Here is a 7,280-nt window from a genome sequence, read left to right on the forward strand (position 1 = left end):
CAGCACAACCCCACTTACAACCCAAACCAAAAACATCCACACTATCTCACCCCCCAAACCACAACCCCCCCATACACAACATACCCCTCAGCCTCACTTCAAAACCCTACACCCCAAAAAAAAAAAAAAAAAAAAAAAAAAAAAAAAAAAAAAAAAAAAAAATCAAAAATACCCCCCCCCCTCACCTCCCCCACCCATACACCACCTCCCCACCCTCAACAACCAACCCCACCAAACAAACACTGCCCCCACTTCCCCCCCCACCCTTCTCACCAATCCCCACATTCCACCTACACACCTCCTAAACTTCTCTCCCTCATACCCCAAAAACCCAAATCCACAACCCCTACATCTCTACCAATTACCCCCCCCACCAATCAACCTACCCCCACCCCTCACAAATAAACCCCTAACATAATCCCATCTTTCATTCCCTTCCATACCACCCTCTCCAACCAAAACCAAACAAACCCAACCTCCCACCTCTCTATTCACAACCCAATTACCCACCCCAAAAAGACCACCTTCCCACCACAAACATTCACCACCCACCCTCACCAACACTCCCACTTTCTCCATTCATCCCCCCCATTCATAAACCACCACACTCTACTCCTCACTACCAAACAACACGTACACCCATCCTACCCCCCCCCACCTCACTATCTTCAAAACCACAAAAACCAACTACCAACAACTATCCACTTCCCCCTCCTCCAACAACCCTATTCCCCTCCCAATCCCCCCCCCCTTCCAATCCTTCACCTTCCCCCCAAATTCCCCAATAAAACTACCCTAAACTCCCCACATTCTCATACCTCCAAATTCATTTACATTAACCCACCTCCCCTCCATCCATCAACACCTCCCACTCCAACCATTCTTCCCACTCATCATCCCCCAACATTCCACTCCTCATCCCCCCTTAAAACCTTATCCACACCATCTCTTCATATACCATTCAACTATTCCCCAAATCCTCCCCAATCCCCATACACACACAACCACCAACCCCAAATCACCATAATCTCACCATCCCCCTACCCCCCTAATTTCCCCATCCCCCCCCAAAATCTCTTCCTACCCACCTCCACTCCAAAAAAAATATAAACATAAAATACCAAAACCTCTCTCCACCAACCCCCTCCCCCAACCCCCTCTCCCCCCCCCCCCAACCCACTCAACCCAATTCCATCCACACCTCCCACCACTCCTTTCCCCTCATCACCCATCATTTCCTACTCCATCCCTATTCATATCCCTTATAATACCCCCCCCTCTCCCCCTCCTTATCCACCTTAATCCCCCAACTCCAAACAATAATTTCCCACACCATACCCACTCCACCCACCAAAATCCTCAACACAACTCATCACCCACCCCCCACCACCCAAACAACAACACTTCTCCTCTCCTCACTCCCACCACCTATAATACAAAACCCCCCCCCCACCTAAACCTCCCCTCTCAAAATAACTATCTTCCCCACCCAACAACATAACAAAACCTCCATAACCACACTCCCTCAACTAAACCTCCACTTCCCTCACCCCCACCCATACCCCATATCTCCTCTTCTCCTCTCTTCTATTTCTAAACTTCTCACACTTTATCATCATTCCACACACCACACACAATCCCCCTCTTCCCCTTCTTCCCATCCCCAATCCCCCAATCACCCAAAAACCCTCCCACACCACTCCCCTCCACACACTTATCCCCCCACCACCACTCCTCCCCCCTCCTTACCCCCCTCCCACTCTCACCCCAAACCATCTTATCCCATCAAAAAAACAACACTCCTCCTCCCTATCCTTCATTAACCATTCTAACAAATTTCCCCTTCTACATCTCTTCCACTCCAAAAACTTCTCCCTTAAAAATCCCATTCAACAACACTAAACTTCCCACACCCACTATACAACCCCCTACCCCCCCCCCCCCAAAACCCCCTCACCCCTAACACAATACTTTCACACTTTTCCATACTACCCCCATAACCTAAAAATCACTACACCACACCCCTCCAATAACAAACCCCACCAACCAAACTATCTCCTCACAATTACTACCTCTCACATCAACATCCCAAACCCCATCTCAACTTTCCCACAAAAATCTCCCCCCAATAACCCCCTTCCAAACCAACCTTCACACCAACAACTTCCTTCCTAAATCCCAATCCTCCCCCACATTACCTCATAATCCACATCCCTCAACCCCTACATCCCCTCCCCCCCCATCCATAACCAACTTCCAACACTATACCACAACCCTCATTTACCCTACATCCACCTTAAATACCATACACATCCCAAAACCTTCTCCAATTTCAACAAACCCCCCATCCAAACCCTTCCCAAATCAAACATTCCCAAATCATTCATCACTCTCACCCCCTCCTACCAACAATCCAAACTTCTCCCCCTCACCCACTCCCACTCCCTCCCATACACTCCACCCTCCATACCACCCATAAAAAAATCACTCTCTAAAACTTACCCCCATTCCAAACCCCCCCCCTCCAACACACACCCATCACATAATAAAATACATTCCATCCCCCCCCCACAAAACAACTCACTCAACCAATCTCACACACACAAAAAAAATCAAATCCCCTCCACTCCAAATACAAACCCACCCCCCACCAAAATCCCTACACCTCTAAATCCCCCCCACCCCCCAACAACTCATCCCCCCACCTCCAAATACACCCAACCTTCAAACCCACAATTACTCCTACACAACACCCCCCCCCCCCCCCCTTCCAACAATCAACTCCTCCCCACACACTAACTATTCCTTCCAACAACCTTCCCACTCACCCCACCAAAAACCCCCTAACACCAAAACCCCCCCTTCTCCACCCCCCTTCATCTAACCCACCATTCAAACCCCCATTCAAACATACTAAATATTCCCCCCCCAATACCAACATCCCACCAACTCTCTCTACCCAACTCTTTTACAATCCCCATCCCCTCATCACCAAAATACAAAAACTAACCCACTGCAACCCCCCCCCATACCCAATCAACAAACCACACTTCCCCTCATAACCCCCTATACCCAACCCCCAACCACTCCATTCCTTCACATCACCCCAACTCTCTATCCCCCAATTCCTATCACCTATTTATACGTCCTATAAACACTCTTCAATCACCACCTCAACCAACAACCCCCAATCCCTATAATCCCTATCCCTCACTCCAATTACCTCTCCCCACCTCTCACCTCACACTTAACTATCCTCCCCAACCACACTCACCTTAAAATAATCGCACCTGTGCTTCTCACATTACCCCCCCCACACAAACATCAAAACCATAAATCAATTACATTCCACCACTTACCACTCAAATCATAATACAATCACTATCCACTACTACACTACCCCTCCTCATATCATTCAAAAAACCTTCCCTTCTACAAACCCCTCACCACATTTCTCCTCATTTATCTACCAAAAACAACCTTTACCCCACCCCCCTTTCCAACAACCCCACCTCTTCCCAACCCCCCATCATCACAACTCCCCCACCTAACCCATTGACTCAATCTTCACACATACCCTCGACCCCCCCCCCTACCTCAAATCCACAACCCCCCCCCCCTACCCTTCTAATCTTTCAATTTTAAACCTAAAACAATATCACGTCATACACCATCACTTAAATACATACCCTCTCATCTCAAACTACACCACCCCAAACTATTCCAAAACCATCCCATAACTCCCCCATCATACCCTCACACAAAATACCAAAAAATCAACAATACCACCCCTAAGCAATACCCCTAATCCTTCTAACAAAATATCAATACCCATTTTTATCTGTGGCCCATCCCTATACTTCCATCTAACATATCCCAACCAAACCTTCCAACCCATCACTCTAAATTCTAAAATCAATCCTATCACCCCCCTCATCTATATAATAACACATTCCTCCCCATCCTCACCATAACTCCACCCACAAATGTATCCATAAAACCATACACCACTTAAAATACTCCAAAATAATATATCAACGCCAATTAATAATGAGAAACTGCCCCACCAACCATTTTCCCGCCTACTACCCTACCAACCTTTCTATTATAACACCACATTCCACCAACCCCTCAAAATTCCTAATCCAATACATAATCACAACCAAATTCAACATTAAACCTTTACCACCCCTAAAATCACACCCCCCACACCAACATATACCCCAACCTTTTACTCTTTTACTCCACCTATCACCCAATTAAAATAACATCATTATCTAATAATCTACAAAAACCCTTCAACATACCCAAGCAATAAAATAACAAAATAACAAAAACCACTTTCCATCTCACACCATTTCTACACCCCACAATCCCAACCATGTCACAATTCTTTCATTTTGTTCATTGATCACAATTTACCTTCCCCCAACCCTTACAATTGAACTCACTCCTATACAACAACTAACTTCCTCCCACACCAATAAACCCAATCTTAACAATAGTATTCATATACCTCAATCACCCGTGTACCAATCCAACACACAAATCTAACTCAACCAAAAAAATCAACATCCAAACCCCCACACACCCCCCCAATACCCCCCCACACCACACCCACCACCCAAATAAAACACCCCTCACCCACACACTAAATAACAAAACCAACAACTCCCTAAGACAATCCTTCAACGTCACACTAAAAAGTGTGAAAAAAAACTGAACATTTGAACTACGGAAACATAGGCACAATGGATGAAATTCCATATGGACCAATTTGTAACATCTTGCCTGAAAGTGGTGGTTTTTTCTACATTTGAGACCAATATCATCTCTCTACGCGACAAAGCGTTAGCGAGATAGCGAGTTTAATTTTTTTACTTTGACTCCCCTCCCCACCTCCCTCCGTGTCGTCCGATTTCAAAAAGCGTCAGTGTTTAAGTATGGGAGGTGTCGTCTATCTAACTTTGAAAATATTATCGAAGATCAGGCCAAGGTTGAAACAGAAAATTTCGAATGAGGTCCATTCTTCCTTGCTCTAGTCACAAGAACAAGAGGCAAGTGAGAATTGGAATCGATGCGCAATACGTCATTACGAATCTTTGTTTACATTCCAAGGAGCCAAAAACGTGAATATCTCAGCGGTGAAAGAGTGAAAATGTCTGTGTGTGTTTCATGTCGTCTGTGTCAGTGACTACGCGCCTCACAGAGGAACAAGTGCGTCTTCATGAGAGCGGTATCAGCAACGCGCCGCGCCGCGCCGTCGCTAAATAGACACCAGAGACTCTGCGTGAAACTAAATTCGGCGATAGTACCATGAATATCCTTGCTATTGCGAAGATAGAAGATTGGGAGAAATAATGAAAGGGGAAGAAGAAGAAGGAGAAGAAGAGAAAAAGCAGAGAGCGAAAAAACGAGAGGAAAAAGGAGGGAGAGAAAATTTTTTGCCGCCATGTCCTTCATCTCCTCATCCCTCTCTCTTTTTCTTCTTCCTCTCTCCCTTTCCTTCCCCCTGTTTCCCTTCCTCACCTTTGTCCCGAATTCGAAAGAAAAAGACAAAAAAAGTAGCGAAGGGCGAAAAGAGGCGAGAAAAACGATAAAGAGACAATCTTTTTCCTCATATCCTTCCTCTCTTCATCCTCTTCCTCCTCTTCCGTTCCTTTCTCCTTATTGTCCTCTTCACCCTTGTCCTTGCATTCAAAATACAAAGACTTGAGTTTGTCAGACTAGTATTAATCCAATTTGTTTTTCATCGCCGTAAAAAGACTTGCGGAGGACCATGTGAGAGAACTTTCGGAGTCCATTAAGAGGAGCCTCAAACACTCACTCATATCTTGAAAGCTCTGGAAAATGTTACCCGTGGGAACCGCCTCAATAAAGAGACAAGAAAAATTATTAATGGGTGGCTCACGTATAACTTACCCCGGGCATAATTTTTTCCTCTACATCCTTTAGAATGTCGTCAAAGCTCTCTGGTTCCAAAGGAGCTTCGGATGGAATTTGATGCTTGAGCCAGCCTGGACTCACTACAGGTGTAACCCTCCGATCTTTAATGTTTTCTAGGTAGTCGGCCAGGTAGTCCAGTGTCGCTCGGCCATATTTTCGTAATTCATTCGTCTCCATTTTTCTGAAAACGAATTTAAATGGAAAGATGTGTCAGAACTGTTGAGCGATATTAAAAAGACAAAATTTTTGCTCTTTACATCGGTGTAAGGAAGACACTATAGAAAACATATTTCTCACACTTTGGTCTTTCACATTTCCCTTGAACAAATAGGCTGCATTATGAAAAGGCGAGCTCTGACTCAATTCAGAGACAACGTATACGCAATTACTTTCCTCATGCAGATAGGTATTTTATGGATGACAGTGGCGTGGCGTGCTTTGCGATATATCGATTGATCGGCCATTTAAACCTATGGAAAAGTATCGACAAACAGGGTATCCGCAGCGAACACCTTAATAATCGATTATTTACCACAGCTTCAAATGGGGAAATATCGATAGATCGAAAAGCACGCCACGTCACTGATGGATGAGGGGCCGTCCCTAAATTACGTAACGCAGCTTTTCGGCATTTTAACCCCCCTCCCCTCCCCCTTGTAAGACTTTCGTGACTTAGGTCACTGATCGTCATCCTACAACACGTATAAGCAAAATGGCATAACACTCTCCTCGAACCCCCCCCCCCCCCCTCCCCCGAGAGCGTTACGTATTTTAAGGTTGGCTCCTTTGGATACAAGATCGTAAAACAGATTACCTTTTGGGTTGATGGAATCTAAGAGTCAAAAGCTCTACAGAAAATTTTGTAAATAGTACAATAGAAACAGATATACACTATGCAGAAGTTGCAACTTTTTCGTAGAATCACCAGCATCAGATCACCCCCAAATTGCAACTTGTAAATTGAGGAATGCCCCCTCTCTATCGAATAGTATATTCTGCAAAAAAAGGAAGAAAAAAAAGAAAAAAAACTCTTCCTAGTTCAGCATACAAAAAGGAAATCGGAGGAGGTTAAAAGTTCATCTTCCAAAAATTGAAACCTGACCACCGACCGCATAGTTGGAGACGGCTGTTGTCGAGAATGCACCGTGGAGCTAGTTGAAGTCTTCGGAGGTAAGGGAGCGCGACTTCGGAATGTCTTGAATTTTCCGGGAGTCGTCTCATTGTGAGGCGCGTCGAGTCGCGTCGGGAGTCAGTAGGCGAGCCAGTGGCGTGGCGTGCTTTGCGATATATCGATTCATACGCCACTCAGACCTGTGAAAAAAGATCGATTATCA

Source organism: Bemisia tabaci, chromosome 3, assembly GCF_918797505.1.
Source record: "Bemisia tabaci chromosome 3, PGI_BMITA_v3".
NCBI lineage: Eukaryota > Metazoa > Arthropoda > Insecta > Hemiptera > Aleyrodidae > Bemisia > Bemisia tabaci.